Here is a 21116-nt window from a genome sequence, read left to right as displayed (position 1 = left end):
CATGCTGGCAGTAACCTTTCAGTGAACCAGCAAATACAGTAACATGTTAAGTAGAGTTCTCAGAAGGCACTGCATGAGCAAATTGTTAAAAAGTAGGAACTCCTGACAGTAAAACCACAGACTTTCCACTTCCCTGAGTCTCTACAGATTTCTTGTTTGGCCTTTCTGATCCTCAGACTCTTTATCTGCAAAATGTGAGTTCTGGCCTGGATCTCTGGTGTTCAACGAATTTTGTGGACTCATGAGTAAGGAAAGATGCTTTAATGGCTGCCTGACAGGAAGAGAGAAAGACTCAGAAAGTAGGACCCTGGACTTTCCTCCTGTAATAGACTGGATGTTATGTCTTTGGTAATTATCTACAATGGATAACAGAGTTCCATTTAAGATGCTGCTTAAAATAAGGTTTTGACAGCTAAACAAAACCATCTAATGCCTTTTTCCATTTTAAAAACTGATTTTTCAATGGATTAAATATAGCATGTAAAATATAACAGATCATGCATTGTTTTCATTGCATTTTTCACTTTTATAAGACTTCCGTATCCATCACCTCTTTTAGCTATGTGGATGGATCATCACTTTTTAGCCAAGGAACTGGAGGCTCAGAGGCATGGCTTGGCCTGTGCTGAAGACACCAGGACCATAATCCAGACTCCTCTCCTAGAATTTGCTTCACTTTACCATTTTTCTCCTCTTATATGAGGTGCACTCAGACAGTTGTCATTTACCATTCATGCTTCTAATCTGGGCTTATTCATCTAACGGAATGGTCTGGACTGATATTCTTGTGGCACATCTTGATTCAATGTTCATAAACTATTTATGTACTTTTTAAGAAATTATACAAATAAATGAGTATATCCCCATATAGGTGTTTTCACTCAGTGTAAGTAGAATTCATGGATTCTCAGTCCCAAATAAAGTTCTCTATTACCTGTATAAAGCACAGCTCAGGGATGCCCATGGGACATTGAATCCTTATAGTCAACCTGCAAGCTGTCTTTCATTTATCTATACTTCCCTTCTCCCACAAGTTGTACTTACCAAGAGTCAGTCATGTTTGTTCCCCAACATTAATCATGCCAGTTTTTCTTACTATTAAAATCATACAATTAATTATAAGAGCCTATTGAAACATGACTTTGAAAGTGCGTGCGTGTGTGTGCGTGTGTGTGTTAGAGAGAGAGAGAGAAATGCTGAATTCTTTGAAACAGTCAGTGAAGATGAATCATCTGGGTTAGGTTCTGGTTGGGAACTCAAAACAAATTAAAAAAAAAAAAGATACAGAATGAGTGTTGTCCTCAAAAATAACTATTATTTTGTTCAACAAGTTTCAAACAATTCTAAATAAATCCATTATATTGCTTAATATTTACCTGATTGATATTCAACTCTTAACCAATTCCAACACCTGATCCTTAACAAAATTTGTAGGTGGCATTTAAGAGATGAATCAACTATTTAGATACTAGGAGGCCTTACAAATAACAAACCCAGAATTAAATAATGTTTTTCATTAATTTAATTATATTCTCAAATGGTCAAAATATTTTATTTATCATTGTTTATTGTCATAATAAACCTTGTCATCATTATCCCAAGACTTGTAGGTCATACTGCCCAAACTCAGACAAAGAAAAAATCCAGTTGAACAAAAATATCCATAAGACTGGATGAAATACAGTTATTTTGCAATCAAGAAAACTAGCATCAATCCAGAAAATACTTTTTGTTGATAAAAAGTGGGATGAGAATATATGCAACCTTTAAAGTACATGCTTTAAGTCTGAAACTTGAAAACCCATGACATTAATGTTGATTTTTCTTTATTTTCAAAGGAAGATGTTTGTATTTCTTTTTTTTTTTTTAAGATTTTATTTATTTATTTGACTGAGGCACACAGAGAGATGGAACACATGCAGGGGGAGTGGGAGAGGGAGAAGCAGGCTTCCTGCTGAGCAGGGAGCCTAATGGGGGCCTGGATCCCAGGACCCTGGGATCATGACCTGAGCCCAAGACAGACACTTAATGACTGAGCCACCCAGATGCCCCAATGTTTGTATTTCTGAGAATAAAAATATAAAAAAAGCAGTCATTTGAGCAATGTCTCCTTAAATTCACAGATGAAGAAGGATGTAATATTCGTATGAGGAGTTCTTAGAATTCTGGGAGCACAAATCAGAGACTTTAACTCTCCCTGAAGTGTCAGTGATTATTTTACGTAGCGGATGTTTAAGTTGAAGCTAAGATAAAGAGCTTCAAGGAAGGTAAGAGATGAAAGCAAGAAGAGTGGTATAGAAGAGGCATGTGAGAAGTCAGAGGCTCAGTGTGGGAGTACCGAGTGTAGTGCAGAGGGTGATATTAGAAAGACTGGGAAGGAGAATGGGATGGAAAGATGGGTTTTCAAGAAATTGTTTTTCATTGTTTCCCCAGATTTGTCTTAGAGTGGTTTTCATGTTCTCAGACTAGGTATGAATGTGTAAACAGCTAGTGAATGTGTTAAGAGCATAATCAGTTGAATGCTGGGAAAACAATGTTTTATATGGAGAAATAAAAAGGAAAGAAGACAACTATCATATTTTCATTGCTCACTCAGTGCCAAGCATGGAAAAAGGCATTATTTATGGTCTCATATCTATTACCCATGAAATAGATGTGCATTTTAATAACTCAGTCTTAACGATGTTTTGTGACTTACTTCAAAATTCCCTAATTAATTAGACAGTCTGACCACAGACTATCTAAATTAGGAGTCTACATTGAAAAGTAATTAGACATCTAGGCCACCTCTCGAGGCCTTTTGATGGCCTTCAGAACATGAAACCCAAGGCTGTAGCAGTTAAGGGCTTTATGGTTATGGGCAAAATTCTATTCAGAGCTGTGTGGGATAGGGATAGGAGAGGAGTAGGCAGGGAAAGAAACTGGTACAAATTTTTTGGGGGGCCTGCATCAACCAAGGCTCAGGCCATGGCTTGGGAGGGTCTAGGATTTAGGTAGATGTAGAACTTTCTGGAGCCCACAGCCCATGAAAATGTCTGACATTCTGACAGCTGGAGAAGAGGGCCACTTGAGTGGCTCACTGATGACCTGGATACCTTAAACATTCACTGTATACTAAAGACTCAGTTACAGAGATGACTCCATCTACACGGACTGGCCTTATCGCTTTGAATATGCTGAGTGTTGAGACCCAGATTAGATACATGGGTCAAACCAAGTTCATTGTTCCTGGAGGTCTGACCTTTTTACACATCACAACTCTAGGCATAGTGACTGCCATGACTGCACCCCAGGAATTTTCTGCTTCCCCTCACCTTCACCATAAAAGAGAGCCTTCACCGTAAAAAGAGGGGTTCAGTGAGCCACCTTCCTCCCACCCAGCCAGCCAGCCATTTTCCTATGTATAAGCACCGGTTCATATTTTCCCAAGGATCAGCTCAGAGATTTTATGTTATTGATAATTTTCCCCAAAGAATAAACAAACAAATGTGATCAGGTGTCAACCATGTGTCTTAATTCATGAATGTTGACACACATGTGACAGGGAAATAGTAATTGTGTATATGAACTATATTTGCTTTTGAGCATTTATTTAATCTTTTAAAAATTATTCTTAGAATATGAATAAGGGGCAACACTAACCACACAGCATTCTAAGAACAAAGTTCAGTGTATAGATAGATGTATGAGGATATTGTGTATATTCTGAATTTATTAGAAACAAAATTTTAATAAAACTTAAATAGACATTTCAACTCTATTTAGTCAACAACTATAAGCTCCTCTCTCAAGAGTTTTATCATCACACTTGTTAATTGTGTATCTGAGAAGTTATTAATTGTATACATAAAAATACACAAGTCAATAATTAATAGGCAGTATAATTGTGTTAGTAATTTTACAATAAATATTGCAATAATACCATTGTATTATTTAACTTTGTTGTAATAAATGGTATTAGTTACAGAAATGTATTAGAAGTTTTCATTGAGGGAGTAACGAATTCATCTTTCTGGTTTATACTTTAAAAAATAAACTAAAATCTATAAAGTGGTTATACTACTTTTTGTTTAATTTGTCCAAATTACTGTAAACTTTAGGAAGCTAGAATTTAAATGTTTTAAATTCTTCTTCCAAAGAAGGAAAGAAGATCTGTTAAAAAACCTTAATTAAGTATGATGTCTTGAAACATAAAATACCTTGCTTGTCATGATATGCTTATGCAAACTAAAATATAAATTCAGTTCCTGGCAGAATGATTAATGTATTTACATCAACCCTCAGGGAATGTTGTGGCAAAGGGGTTATAAGTGTCTTTAGTTTGCCATACATGGAATAATTACTCTCTTGCTTTCACCACTCAGGACTATGCCTTAGAAAAATCAAAGGAGAACATGGTCCAGGTGTCTTGAAGAACATCTACTGTTAGTGTGAAAAATAAGCCTCCCTGAAACCATTGTTTCAAATTATAGCAGCACCAGGGTAATTATTATGGGAACAATGAAAGGGATTTGTGTAAGGGGCAAGTGATTGGGCTTAGGATCCCTTGGTGGTCATTAGGAACAAATCAGTTTGGGAAATTTGCTTCGTAAGTGGAACCAGTGAGATGTTGTCATCCTATATCCACTTCTGATGGTTAGCCTTACACTATACTTTGACTTCAAGTAATAGGAGGCATGTACATAGTTTTATTTTTGAAATCTGAAAGTCCTTCCAGTGTTTATAACAAAACCCTTAACATAGTGGGCATATACTATGTATTTTTTGAAAGTGGGACACTCTTCCGGAATAACATATTGGGAAAAAAAATAAACAAATGCAACCTTCCCAACTAGAAAATTTACTTAGGGCACCTGGGTGGCTCAGTGGGTTAAAGCCTCTGCCTTAGGCTCAGGTCATGATCTCAGAGTCCTGGGATGGAGCCCCGAATCAGACTCTTTGCTCAGCGGGGAGCCTGCTTTCTCCTCTCTCGCTGCCCGCCTCTCTGCCTACTTGTGATTTGTCTGTCAAATAAACAAATAAGTAAATAATCTAAAAAAAAAAAATAGAAAATTTACTTCATATCACTGCAAACAGAAAAAAAAATCCTACCAGACGGGGATTTTCCTTCTTCATATAGCAGTCTCTATCTTCATCCAAAATGTACTTTTGCTTTCTCATTTATTGTAGTACTTTTTAAAAAAATAGGCGATAGAGTGTTTTTTAATTACAAATCATTTTTTTGAGATATAATTTAAATTCAGCCAATCATAAGCCTTTCTCATTTCCAATGAGATTTATTCTTTTTTTAAAAAAAAGATTTTATTTATTTATTTGACAAACAGAGATCACAAATAGGCAGAGAAGCAGGCTCCCCTCTGAACAGAGATCCCATATGGGACTTGAACCGAGGACCCTGAGATCATGACCTGAGCCTAAGGCAGAGGCTTAACCCACTGAGCCACCCAGGTACCCCATGAAGTTTATTCTTTAATAGTCCCTGTCCAAATATAAAATGGCTTAGTAAAGCTTAATCACCAAATCTTCTTATAGAATTAGCTTCATCAGGGATACCTTGGTTGTATGTTCAATTAAGGCTTAAGAAGATAGAGAATATTTTTTTCAACAAAGTGTGTTTATGAGAAAATATGCCTACTAGGACAAAAATAGACATACACTGGAAATAGAGCACCAGAGGGAGAACATATGGAGAGAAAAAATAAAATTACACTGTTACAACTGGTACAAAATTCCACCTCCCCCTTTTGTCCTTCCAAAGGCCTGTTTGGACTATAAAGAACCAAGGCAATCATTATTTTCTCATCTCTTTGTACACATAGGAAATATGTAAATAACTGAGGCCTAGAAGGTTGATGTCACTTATCTTATTATACACAGTTTATAACTGGTAGAGGCAGGACTAGAATTCAAGCCTCTGATTACCACTACGTATTGTTGAAACTCTTCTCCCTCTGGCTGGAATTACATTTAAGGATCATCCAGATCAAGAAGCATATTTACCCGGGAAAGAGGATGCAATCCATCAGAGCAGATGTAAGAAGTTACGAGAGAAAATGTCTAAGGCAGAATTCTAGATTGTTCCAATATTCAAAACACAGAAAGAAGTAGAAATGCCAATAAAGGTGATGATTAAGAAATGGCCAGGGACCTCACAGGAAAGCCAAGAGACAATGAATTGGATATTAAGGAAGAAGGAAATTTTGGAAGTTAATTATACAACATTACCAAATGATTCAAGGTCATGCTTTCTTCTTGAAACTCTTCCTTTGCTTCTGCGATACCGCATTTTCTTGTTTGTTTACTTATTTCCTTACACTTACCTGACTACGCTTCAGTCTTCTTTGCCAGCTGTTCCTTTCCTGACGAGCCTTTAATTTTTAAGTGGATATTGGGGAGGGTATATGCTATGGGGAGTGCTGTGACTTGTTTAAGACTGGTGAATCACAGACCTGTACCCCTGAAACAAATACTACATTATATGTTAATTAAAAAGAACTCTTGCCAGATATGGGGGGTGGGGGGACTAGGGCCGGTCTAAGTCTTTGGTTCCTCTTCTTCTCTTTCTATAGTTCCTAAATGACCTCATTCAGTTCTACCACTTTAAATATCCTCCACATGCTGATGACCCCAAATTCTACATCTCCAATCTCTGCTTCTCCTAAGAAATACTGACTTGTATATACAAAATCTTCTTTGACATCTACTTTTTTTTTTAATATTTTATTTATTTATTTGACAGAGAGACACACAGTGAAAGAGGGAAGGCAAGCAGGGGGAGTGGGAGAGGGGGAAGAAGGCTTCCTGCCAAGCAGAGATCCCAACGTGGGGCTCAATCCTAGGACCCTGGGATCATGACCTGAGCCGAAGGCAGACATTTAACCAACTGAGCCACTCAGGGGCCCCTACATCTACATATAATTTCAAACTCAGCATGTCAATTCTTGATTCTTACCCCCAAAATTGCTTCTCTTCATTTCCTCCATCTCAGTGAGTGATACCACATATAGTCTGTTGCTTACATTAGAATCCTAAATTTCCCATGATTATTCTTGGCTTCTTCAATACACTACATCCAACCAGTCCTGTTTACTCTAATTAAAAGTCATATTCTGAATGTGTATTCCACTTCTCTTTTTCTCTACCATCACTAAGCTTAATCTCAACACCATCTTCTCCCTTCTTGACTCCTGTATATATCTCCCTATTGTTCTCTATTTCCATTCTTGATCATTTATCATCTGTTCTCCAAAAGGAGGAATCTGATTTCAAACATGAGTCAGATCTTATTTCCTTCCTATTTAAAACCCACACATTTCTAACTCCAGTACATTTAAGCCATGGTTATGCTCTGGTCAGCACAGCCTTATAAGATTTAGCCCCTACCTAATACTTCAATTTCATTTTGTACTACTTTCTTCTTGTCAATTTTCTTCCAACATCACAGACATTTTATGTCACTGTTGTTCTTTAAATATGATAACCCCACTCCCATTTCAAGGCATTTGATGTTGTTTTTCTTTTACTTGGAAGATTTTTCCTGATCTTTGCATGGATGATTATTTCTTGTCACTCAAATGTTACCATATATGTCACCTTCTGAAAGAGGCCTTCTCTGAGCAGTCAGGCATTATTTGGTGCATTATTATGTTAAATATCTGCATAGCATACAACTAGCTGATTTTTTTACTTCTTTTACCTATTCTCTAAAAATGTAAGTTGTATGAAAACAAAGTCCTTACCTGGTTTCAGAATTATACTTGATGTAGAACACATTTAATATGTATTGATTGAAAAAACGATAAATATTTTTATCCGGTGGTCATTAGATGATTTAGATAGGATATGAAGTTGGAATACTAGTTGAATAAAAGTAGACATTTTCTCCCCATATTACAAAGTCTCTACTCAGTTGCCTGACACAGAATTAGGGAAATAGAAATGGAACTTGGAAAGGCAGTCACAGTCTTTGCTCATTGGGGAGAGGGTAGTCATTTAAATATAGCTATGTAAATTATTTAATTTACATTAGATATTGTTATAAGATCTATAGGTGAACAATGCATGGTGCTTTAGAGCTTCTAACCAGGGAAAATAACTAACTAGGTACCAGGGAATATAACCTAAAGAAGTGGAATTTAAGAACCATTTAAGGTTCCAAAAGATGAATAGGAATCCATAATATTATTTCTTGGTGGCCACTTTTTTGTTATGTAAATAGTGAGAATATAATGATGTTTAAGGGATAGAAATGTCTTGTGTAATTATTAGTCATGAGAAATACATATTCTTCATTGCAGATGATTGAAGTAATAAATTTGGCTTTCTGCTTTAAAATAAGTCTCATGAGAGCTTAGTAGGAATATATTTCCTGAAAAGTCACTGATGTGGTATTAAAAAATGGAATTTGGGTACCAACAAATTTGGGTACCATGTAGTTGTCTGTCATGAATGCTCCAAAGGCTGGTTTCTTGTCGGATACTGCCTCTTGCTGTGATACTGTTTCCAATTTCAACAACAGTTTTATGAAGGCATAAAAAATTTTCTTATGAAAAAAGAGAAAATTTGTACCTTTCCTGCCATTTGTTTCTAATATAATTACTTTCCACAGCCAGTGACATCAGAAAGATACAATTTTTTCCATGTCTGCTTCAAGCAAGGTTTTGGAGTCCTAACTATATGAGATTTTTATATTATGTAAAGCTCTAATAGGGCTGAATTAAATTTTTTTTTTTTTGGATGAGAAGCATTGCTAAAAATGATCTAGTCAAACAGATTAAAACATAAAGATGAGAGGGGAAAAGAGACAAAAAAGGATGTTATAACATGTTCCTGGAGGTGAAGAAACTTTCCAGTAATTATCTAGCTTGTTAGAAAACAAGTTATCAAGGAACTTAATGATTTATTCCCTAAATTCTACACCTGCAACTAATATTACGCTGTATGTTAACTAGAATTTCAATCAAAACCTGAAAGAAACAACAACAAAAAAACAACAACAAAAAAAAAAGTATTTAGGAATTTGTCTCAACATTTATGCTCTTGTCATAGCATCAACAAAAGAAATATGCAAATATTTCATAGTATTATTATAATTTGCTATTACTTTTTTTAGTTTCAAAAAATACAAAGTTTGGTGTCTTAGGTGTTCCCACAGAAGTATCTGTTTCTCCCTAAACATAAGATTTTCTGGAGAAACAAGATATATTGTTTTGTCATTACATATTCAATATTTATCAGAGTGTCTGGTGCGTATCATGTCCTTCCCATTGTTTTCCGCCATCTTGACTCCTCCCCCGTTTTCGATTAAAGGAAATTAACACTGTGATGTCCTTAATCTACTGACCTGAAGTATTGATTTTACCTGTGAAATAGTATGATTCATTCCTATACTTATTATTTAAACAGTAATTTTAAAATTTCTTTTTATATATTATATTAAAATTATTTCTTAAAATATAGATATTTTATTTCTGCTTAAATCTAGCTTAGTTGTTAATGAAACTACTTTTATCTCCTCTGGTTTATATTTAATATTTTCATTTCAATTGAATATATTTTGAAAAAATACTGCATTTAACAGTGTGATAAAAAACAAGCAGACAATTTTATATTTGTTTATAACTCTAAATCTCCAGAATTTTAGAACTGAAGAGTATTTTAGGCCTTAATTCAGCCAGTAGTCAATCTCATGCTGAGTACTTCATCCATGGTTATTATCAGAAAAGCTATGTATGTTGCATTATAGCCAACCTCTTTCAACTATACACTGTTGCCTTTTCTGTTGCATAAACTAAAAAAAAAGTTAACTATGCCAATAAATTTTGAAAGTCTGAAAGATGATTCACTTAATTGAGAGATAACTTTCTCATCACTGAATGCTTAATGTACTATCTTCAAATTATAGAGCAAGTTATTGAGAAAGCCCTGCGCCTGGCTCAATAGTTAATAGGTACATATCTTATTGTTCAGTAAATCTGGAATTAGTTTTCCTGTCTTGAAGTCCAACTCCCTAGAGATCTGCCCTGGGTATATTATAGCCATACACTAGGCATGTCATAATTGTTCTGGGCAACCCAGTATCTGAGTACACTTTAATTTCCTCCCAAATTTGAGGATTTGAGAGCTTGCACGTTTCTTCCCCTCCCCTAGAGAATGACTCTTTGTCTTGCTGTCAATTGCTGGTTATTTCTTTGAATAGAACATGATGAGTTGTTCAGTCTGACTTTAGCTTCCAACTACGGTTATGCCCTACCCGCAAGTTTGGCTCTCTTTCATATTGATTTTGGTCTAAAGCAAACCTTAATTTACTACATCTCTTTAGAAACTGCATGGTATACTGGCTACCAACTATGAAATCAGATCTAGAGACAAATGAAGGATCCAAAACTCAGCTCTGTTCTGCATATCTCCCCACAGCACCATTGCTCACGTCACTGAGAGTCACCATGTTTCAAGGATAAGCTGGCTAGGTCATAAAAACATGACTATATTTACTCAGGTCTGTAACTGAAAATATCAACACATTTGATCTTGAAACTCTGGGGTAATTTTTGAAAACTTGCTGTAGTGATGGTGCCTTAAATAAAACAAGAACAGCAAAAGGTAATATCTAGAAATATTAAATAGTAGTCAATATCCTTAAAACATATTTGAACATAAATTTACCATTTGAACCATTTTCAAGAGTACAGTTCAGTGTCATTACTTACACTTATGCTATTGTGCAACCATTCTCATCATCTCCAGAACTTTTTCGTCTTTCCAAATTGAAATCCTGTACCCATTAAATACTAACTCCCTTTCTCTTCTCTCCACAGTCCCTGGAAACTACCATTCTTCTTTCTGTCTCCATAAATTTGACTATTCAAATGGACTTCAAATAAGTCAAACTAAACAGTGTTTGTCTTTTGGTGACTTGCTTACTTCATTGTCCTCAAGTTCCCTCCATGTTGTAGAATGTATTGTTTTCTTCCTTTTTAAAGGTGAATAATATTCCATTTATATATATATATGTATGTGTGTATGTTATATGTTATATAATATATATATTATATAATGACATATGTATTACATTTTATTATTTTGAGTTCATCAAAAGTGAAAATAATCCACACATATCTACACAAAGAAATGTGTTTAGTAGTACTTTATTATTTACAACGCTGATAGCCAAAAGAAAGTATAAGTGTCCATCTAAAAAATTTATGGGCTCTCAATAGGATGAAAAGTCATTTAATATATAGATATAAAAAAATGAACTGAAGTATAGTGAAATTGTTAAGAGCTTGTTGTTTGGATTATAAAACCAGTGCCACCTCTTACAAACTGGGAAAAATTGGAAAGTTGTTGGAATTTCTTGAGCCCCATTTTATTCATTTAAAAATTAAATGAGAATAGTATTTTTATGAAAATTTACTTGTGATTACTAAATGAATGGCCTACGCAAGTCAATTAGTTCAACATCTGTTATAGTAGTTAAATAAATATTAGTTATAATTAGTTATTATGTTTTATGAGTGTCAGCATGTTAACTCACTGCTAGATTCTAGAGATGAGAGATGAATAACAAAGGACTTCTGGATTTGAGGGGCTCACATATAAGTCAAGAAAAATACCTAAACTCGGAAATATATGTTGACTTTGGAACTACTTTGATGTATGCAATTGTTTCATTCTCAGACATGGAAAGAGGTTTATGATATAATGTTAAAAAGCAGAACACAAAATCTATGAAGTACATACTAATTACAATTATGCGAGCTGTATTTCAGGCACAAAGACACACACATACATGCACAAACGAATGAATGTTTGCTGGATTTTTACATGTAAAATTATTTTAAATCATTAAAAATAATAAGAATACAATAGTTAACAGTATGAAAAATCATTTTAAGAATCTGGGATATGAATTTGAAAGAAAAATGAGCAAGTCTTTGGTCTTTTACAACCTAGCATCAGAATGTTCTTACTAACAGGGATTTAGATACAATTTTGTCCAAAATCTTCAGTTCGTAGATAAGGTAGTTTGGAAATGTTTAAAGATTTGCAGAAGTGAGAATGGAAACCAGTCTCCTAGCCTCTGTCCTTCAGTCTCCCCTCTAGACCATCAATTCACTTCTGAATAGGCTTCTGTAGGCCTTATTTTTTATAATCTTCAGTGTACTTAGTGGTACATAAGGTCTTTTCCCCACTTTAACAGCTCCACAGAACATATGGAACTTGATGTAGAATTGTCTAACATATTTTTTTTAATTTACCTTCTTCAGGATCTCATTATTTGAATATAATACTTCCCACTATTCATGATGTTTAGTACAATGCACAGCATTGAAGATTAGCCCAGTGTACAGAACAAGTCTCTGAAGGCAATAAAATATAATTTTTAAAAGTTCACTTTTGCAAAGACTTTTAAGACATAGTAGTAAATATTCTGAAAGCTGGTAAAATACTTTTAATAGTTATTGCACTGGCTGTAACTTGGTTTACTATATGATTACACTGGCTTCTCTTTTGATACCTATACAAATAAGGATTTGCCCTTTTATTGCTTTGAAATTCCTTTATGTACTTAGTAAGTGAGCCAATCAAGTAATTTTTAAATCTCTGCCATCACTGTGGAAATATGATTTTCAAAACTATAAACTGCCTATTTGTGTACTCTGTCTTGATCATGTAGCGGGAAAGTAGCTCTCAGAGGTAGAGGGTACCCTAACGTTTTGTTCTTCCATGGAGATCTTTTCTTGAATTTCTTTTTTATTAGAAAGCATATTTTTCCTAAAAGACTGATGGAGAGCATTTGAATGATAATCTAAATATTTTCTTGGCTTTCATTGAAAAGGATATAATATCTTGGCTTAGAAAAAAGCTTCTTATTTTGCTATACATTTAGAAGGCATCCGGCATATTTTCTATAGAGTCAACACAATCTTTAAAGCCATCTGCAGTTTGCAACAATTTTATAGTTTAGTAGCTTAAATTGATGGGAAAATGAGCTGCTGACAGACATGTTTTTCCAAATTGATATCTGAGGATGGCGCAGCCAAAATACTTGGCGTGAAACAGCAAAGAAAATGAGGAGTGTGTATCTACAGAGCACAACTCCGTATTGCAGCACAAGCTAAAAATGCTTTCAGTCTGAGATTTTACTAGTTCTCTTAGGTTCCATGTTGCAATCTTTGGTGAAACGTTGCGCTAAAACTTAAAAAGGCCAGAGTATTTTTTTTTTTTTCTCTCTTTCTTATCTAGGTAGATAGAGATGTTCCAACTACTGGCAAGTCTTCTTGAAAAAGTAAGTGCCATTTTAAATGCATGCTCTTTTGAGTGTTGCTTATGCATGGATTAATTAGATCTTCAGATATGAAAAAAACAGACACAAAAATAAAAAAGTCCCCATCATATGTATTCAAGTGGTAAGGAAATTGTTAATTTCAAATTACTTTTCAGGCTTCTAGCTCTTTTTGTATTTTTGTCACTGCTAAATTTACTAGGATCTTTGCACTGTGCATGCACACAAATATACAACACACACACACATGCACACACACGTAGTACCTCAAATGAAAAAAAATAATTTGGTGTTTCACTTTTTGTTTTTGTTTTTTCATTGGTAGTTTGAGGCTAAACAGTGATTGTGTTGTTCTAAGACTATGGGTCAAAAACAGAAGCAAACCAAGAAACAAGACTGTTCATCTGTGGAACAAACCGAGGGTTGCTGGAAGGGAAGTGGGTCGGAGATGAGTTGAATGGATGATGGGTACTAAGGAGGGCACTTGTGATGGGCACTGGGTGTTGTATGTAAGTGACAAATCACTAAATTCTATACCTGAAACTGATATTTGCATTGTATGTTCACTAACTGAAATTGAAATAAAACCTGAAACTAACTAACTAAATAATAAAAGACCTCTGCACAGCCTCAGTATATATTTTTTTAAAAAAGGTATTTTCAAACAAGCTTTTTTGAATTACAAAAAAAGTTCAATTTGTGTTTTTGCTTTGGTTTTCAGTACCTAACTGATCATTGCTATTGGACATGAATTAACATTAATTAACTCAGTCAACAGACACTTGTATCAGGTCCCTCAAAAAATGAGATGTCATGGCTGTCTTCCTTCAGGGAGAGGTTTGCCAGCTCTAAATATCACCCTCCTTTCTCCTTAGAGATTCATGATTTATAGCTCAGGTCAAAGAGGAGGCTCCTACACATTAACTCAGCCTGAAGGGAACCTGAAAAGGTATTCTAGGCACCCATACTAAAGTTTCTTTAGCCCTCTACTTTCAGTATTACAACTGCCTGGTAGAAAAGTCATTATTGTTATTTATGTTGCTCCTCCCCCACTAACCTGTGCTGTGACTCCAGTATGCCCAGTGATAAGACCATGTGGATTATGTAACAAATATATACAAATATGAAGTATTTTCAATGTGGGAATCATTTTGATTTGGTTTTAAATATGCTATTTTTAGAGGAAAAACAGTTCCAGAGAGTACCTAAACTGCTTAATGAAAACTCAAAAACTAAAATATTTTAATAATAACTTAGGACTAAATTAAGTAACATGTATAAACATTAGTATTCTTTTCAGTTTATAATAAACTGTGAAGCACATTTCTCCAGCCCACAGTTTTGATTCACAGAGACCTAGACTATGCCACCTTAGTAATCCCATAACCACTGGGCTGTAATTTTGCATACTCAATATCCTTTCAGGGAAGCCAAGTGTTATCTGGAAGTGCTAATGAATGACCACTTTATACAATGCTTGCAATTACCATGCAGAACACTCTGCTAGGCCTGAAGCCATGTGAATTTGTCCAATTTCAGGTTTCATCAAAACTTAAATACCAGCTTAGTTTGTATTTACAGAGAGGTCATATATTCCAAATAGTGGTTCTCAGTTTGAGTTCTCAAAAAAGAGTTGAAGATTTTGTTAGATTTTGATTGATTCAGTCAAATGTAATTCAGATAGAAAATTGAAAATTTTATAAAACTAAATAAGTGGAGTCCCTCAGGGTATATGAATTTGAAATTAAATTCACTAGCTAGCAGTATGACTTTTTGTAATTGTGAAAATCCATTCAATAAATGTTTGTTGAGCACCAATAGATGTTAGGCATTATTCTACATCCTTGAGATAGAGGTGTGAACTGAACAAGAAGTAGCCCAGTACCTCATCTGGCTGTCACTCTCCTAGAAGAGACAGACAGCAAAAGTAATTATATGGTGTAATACTAAGCTGTGATAAATGCCATAGAAAGCAAGACAGCCCAAGAGTATAGGGAGTGACGCATAGTAGGCTGAGTGAGGGTTGTTCACGTGAAAGTAAAAGTGATAAAGAAACTTCCATGGAATAAGAGGTGAGTCACTGCTACAGTGACATTGTCCCAGGCAGAGGGACAATGAAGACCCTGAGGTGAGTTCCAATAGCCTCAGAAGGCAATACTGATGGGTTGCTATAAAGAACAAGGAGAGTATTAGAAAATGAGGTAGGGGGCGCCTGGGTGGCTCAGTGAGTTAAAGCCTCTGTCTTTGGCTCAGGTCATGATCCCAGGGTCCTGGGATGGAGCCCCGAGGGCTCTCTGCTCAGCGGGGAGCCTGCTTCCCCTTCTCTCTCTCTCTGCCTCTCTGCCTACTTGTAACCTCTGTCTGTCAAATAAATAAATAAATAAAAATCTTAAAAAAAAAAAAAAAAAGAAAAAGAAAAGAAAAGAAATTGAGGTTAGAGAAGTAGCCAAGGTTTTCATGCCATGTAAGGGACACTCAAGTATCTTTTGAGTATTAAATTTCCAAGAAATGATTTCATCTGAAGAAAAAGACAAGTGTGTGTAATTTTTTAAATTGTTTTTTAAAAATGTGTTTGATGCCTACACAAGAATATATGCCCAGGTAAGTATATTGGAGAACTCTGCTCTTCTGACTTACATCCTCTAGGCCCTTTTCTATTTCGAGCTATTCCTGCCACAACTATCTTGCCTCAGCTGCAAGGTAATCTCTCATCTGGGAGGTCAGGCTTCCCTAAAGCCTCTACATGGGGGACCCAGGGGAACTCCTAGCCTGGAAATGGACTGTTAATTCTCCATGGGGCTACCCTTGACCAAAACAGTCAGGAGTCAGAAGCAAATGCTTCTCTCTACAATTCTGAGATATATACTTTTGGTTGCACCAAAGATTCTAGAAGGTTTGAGTTCCAGTTGTCCTTGATAGCTCTGCTGGTGTTCCCTTTTTCTGTTTAACTCTTCCAAAACTTCAATCCTGTTCTCTTGGAATCACTTGCCCAAATAAACAATCTGGATGTCAGCCCTTGTATCAGGCTCTGTCTTCCTAGAGGAACTTTGGGTAAGACATCAAGTTTAAAGCTTTGAAATATAAGTATAAAAATACAATAACCTTGGGTATACCACTTAATCCAATAACTAGCACGCTACCAGCGTGCTCTTCTCTGTCTCCTGCCTCAGCCACCACTATCCCCACACCTTCCCTGAAAGCCCAGCTAGGGAACCACAGCCACAAGCTTTGGGTTCGTCACTCTCTTATCATAGTTTCTTCACACAGTTTTATCACATATTTATATATTGCAAAAGAATAGATTGTTTTCCTTTTGTCTGTCTTTGAGCTTTATGAAATAGTAGCATAAAACGTGTAGATTTATGCAACTGTTTTTTAACTCAAATTATGTTTTTTTAATCCTTGTTTTATGAAGTTGTTCTTCAATCCCATATAGTAATATAATTCACTTATCATAATTTATTCATTTTTTTTCTGTCAGTAGGCATTTAGGTCTTGCCACGGTTTTGCTATCTTGTGCATTACTCTTGTAAATATTTTTGTACATGTGTCCTTATACCCATATGCAAGAGGCTCCCTTAGGCTATGTGTCCAATGTGGGGGTACCTTGCCACTTATGGCTATTGAGCTTTTGAAATGTGGCTAGTCCAAACTGAGACATGCTACAAAATATGAAAGAAGTACCAGATTTCAAAGAATAAATATGAGAGAGAAAGAAAATATATATTTTTTAAGAAAATATATTTTAAATAATTTTACAGTACTGACTGCATGCTTAAATGTTACTCATTTGGACAAATTGGGTTTTATGAAATACATTATTAAAATTAATTATTAAAATCAATTAATTTAATACATTATTAACAATTAAAATTAATTAAAATTAAAATACATTATTAAAAGCAATTAATTAATTCATAATTAAAATTGTTTCTTTTATTTTTTTTTATTTTAAAGACTTTATTTATTTATTTGCTAGAGAAAGATCACAGGTACTCAGAGAGGCAGGCAGAGAAAGCTTGCTTCGCTGAGGTCTCCTGATCGTTCTTGCTGGCGAGAGCGACAAGAGGTGCCGAAACCCGGGAAACACGAAACCTACACCAAGGAGTTCTCAGTGAACGCACCGATCCGGTAAGTGTGCACAAAATTTCAGATAAGAAAGTTCTTAAGTATAGGACGAGAAGTGAGAAAGTTCCTAAGTATAGGACAAGAAGTGAGAAAGTTCCTAAGTATAGGACGAGAAGTGAGAAAGTTTCTAAGTATAGGACGAGAAGTAAAAGGGTTCCTAGGCATAGGACAAGATATAATGGGATCAAAGTTTACTAAGATGGGAGGATTACTGACGGAGGTGCTTAAGGCTAACGGCACTCCGCTAGACTCTAACCATAAAACGGTTAAAAATGTTATCGAGGAGCAGGTCAGAGAAGCCTCTAAGGCAGGATCTAGCAGAGGGGGAGAAAATTCAGAGGAGAGCTCCTCTGAAGATGAGCTTGGGGAAGCCATGACACACTTAAAATTAAAAGAGGAAGTCCCCAACGAACCTTTAAAGGGAAAGACATACAAAGAAGCCGGGAAAAAATATGACTCCCTAGTGCCCTCTGTCAGAGAGCTACTAGTAGTGCTCCTAGTGCTCCAAAGATTTTCAGACACTCCCCTAAATATTATTTCTGATAGTCAATACGTGGTAAATGCAACAAAAAATATTGAAACAGCCATCCTCTCCTTAAGTGATTCACCTATTCCATGGATCTTAAGGCAACTACAAGAGGTTGTGCAACTGTGCACTGCACCATTTTTTATAGATCATATCAGAGCCCATATGAGTCTACCAGGACCATTATCCGAGGGCAATGCTCTAGCAGACCACAATAGTCGTTTCCAACTTACTTGCCCTACCTTAGAACAGGCGAAGTTGTTGCATAGCAAATGGCATGTGAATTCTAATACCTTAAGATATAGATTCCATATCACCAAAGAACAGGCAAGAGATATAGTAAGGACCTGTGGGAATTGTGCCACATTACTCCCTCAGCCTTCCTTAGGGGTAAATCCCAACGGCCTTCAAGCTAATCACCTATGGCAAATGGATGTCACACATGTACCTGAATTCGGGCAACAAAAGTACGTACATATATCAGTGGACACTTATTCGGGTATCATAATGGCTACTCCCCTCACAGGGGAGAATTCAAAACAAGTCATCACACACTGCTTACGATGCTTCGCAGATTGAGGTATCCCAAAACAAATAAAGACATATAATGGACCTGCATATACATCAAAATCTATCCATCAATTCCTAAGTCAGTTTGGTATAGTCCATACTACAGGTATACCTTACAATCCACAAGGTCAAGGAATAATTGAACGCGTCAATGGCACCTTCAAATGATGCTTACAAAAAATAAGGAAAGGGGGAATAGGGGATGACTACAAGTCACCCCGTGATCTTACATCTCTCACCCTTTACATTTAAAATTTTTTGTCCTTGGACCATAATGGTACATCTGCAGCGGACAGGCATGCGGCGGTTACCGAACACACTCTAGCCCAGGCAAAGTGGAAGGATATACTCACAGGCCAATGGAGAGGCCCTGACCCGGTCCTAAGATGGCACCGAGGTTCTGTTTGTCTTTTTCCACAGGATGCCCAAGTGCCTATCTGGGTCCCAGAGCGACTGATTAGAAGAATCGATCAACATGGCCCGCCCCGTCCTGATGCTCGGCCTGATAGGGATCCTGGCGACACCAGCATCCCTTCAACAGATGCACCAATGGGCAATAGTGAAAGCCTGGCCGTTCCCCATGCCACTGACGAATGAGTCCGCCATCCTCCCTCCTGTATACCTACTTTCATTCCCATGCCCATTTCTGTAAATCCTAACAATTCGCCTGTATTGCTCTCAAGACATAAAAGAGACTTTGGGATCATTGCAGCCATTATTGCGGCTGTAGCAGCCTCCACAGCTGCAGCAACTGCAGCGGCTGTAGCTCTCACCACATCTGTAACAAGTGGACATTCTCCAGAAACTATTGACGACCGGATGCATCCAATCACTTTCTGGACTTTGCATAACCTCCGTGGCCTATAATGACCTTTCTATTGCTGCTAATCTGTCGAAAGAGTTAAGCAGATAAGATTGACATAGCTCCATTACGGGATTGGGTATCTGTTGTAAATCCTTATGTTCCGCCGTTTTGCATCATTACGTAAACAACAATGTAGGCAACAGTTGGCACTAGTACAAGCTTGCATGGCACTGGAAGCTGGTTCATTTCCCCAAATCTGGCTGGCAGCACTAGATCGGTAGTCAATGACAGGTAAGATTGGCTGCATGCACATAGCAACCTAAGCCAGGAGTTCTCCAACCAGGGGGAATTATCCGATGACGGGTAAGCATGTTCATGGCAGCTGACAACCTAAGACAGGCACGATCTCCTGCCTTGGATGCCTAATATAAAAGAAAAGGGGGAGATGTCAGTGCCCGAGCGGCTTGTAGCGCATGCGCGGTGATGCTTCTGGGCTCCACCGTGCCTGCCCGTTCCCTCGGCCGCCACTGCCTCAAGCCGTCGCTGCCACCGGGTGACGATGGTGCGGAGCTGCTCTGGCTGGGCCCGCGGAGGGCCCCGGGCGCCGCACGACTTTTTCGGTGCCTGAAAGTAAACACGCCATTAAGATGGCGGCTGGATGCGAGCCAGTAGGCGGAACTTAGGATTTTGTATCTATGTGGCTGGGAGTGATTGGTTGTGCAACCTTGGTATATATAGACATGCACAGGCCGGGGAGAAGAGATCCCAACAGCTACGCAGAAACAAAGCTTGCTTCGCTGAGGTCTCCTGGTCGTTCTTTCTGGTGAGAGCGACAGACTCATTCTCACAAAACAAACTGAGGGTTGCTGGGGGGAGGGGGGTTGGGAGAAGGGGGTGGAGTTATGGATATTGGGGAGGGTATGTGCTTTGGTGAGTGCTGTGAAATGTGTAAACCTGGTGATTCACAGACCTGTACCCCTGGGGATAAAAATATATGTTTATAAAAAATAAAAAAAATTAAAAAAAAAGAAAAGAAATACAAAATTCAAAGTGAATGAATGAGTAAGTAAAAAATAAAAGGAAAATACATGGAATCCAGGAAACAGGAAAGAAGGGCAGTGTACAGGGTACTGATCTAGATCAAATCTGAACACAGAGCTCTAGAGGAAGATCCCTGAAAAAATAAAATATGTGATTAGATAGAGAGGTTAAGAAAAGAAATAGGGGATATATTTATTATAAACAGTACATAGGAAGGAACAATTAAAAACTTCTGGGAAAAGAAAAGCAGCATCAGAAGTGAAATAGAGTTAGAGTCACTCCTGGATATTTAAGAAAAAAATATTTATACACAATTATGAGAAGAGCTATCAGGGGATAGGATGGGGAAAATGATATCTGTATTTTATAAACTAGATCATCAAAGAGACCATCTGTACTTGAAGGAACATGAAATAAGATGATAAGGTAATGTATCACCTACAAATATGAAGGGACATCTAAAAAAATAGGAACTAAATCATGAGAAAAACAAAAAACAAAAAACATATCCCCAACAGGAGAGGAGGTGGGGAGCTAGAGGTCTGGCAAAAAGATAAATTTTCTGTCATGGCAAAAGATGGTCAGTGACTAAAATGATGGATGGAGAGCTAGCATTAAAAGAATATTATTTTCCAGAAGAAAGAGCTAAAGGGGTTCACTTGTAAAAGAGTATGAAGTGTGAGGAGAATCATTGCTTGTCATTAATTTGTATAAATTATTTCATAAAAGTATGAAAAATTATAAAATACTAGATATAA

Source organism: Mustela nivalis, assembly GCF_964662115.1.
Source record: "Mustela nivalis genome assembly, chromosome: 5".
Lineage (NCBI taxonomy): Eukaryota > Metazoa > Chordata > Mammalia > Carnivora > Mustelidae > Mustela > Mustela nivalis.
This window is presented reverse-complemented; position numbering follows the sequence as displayed.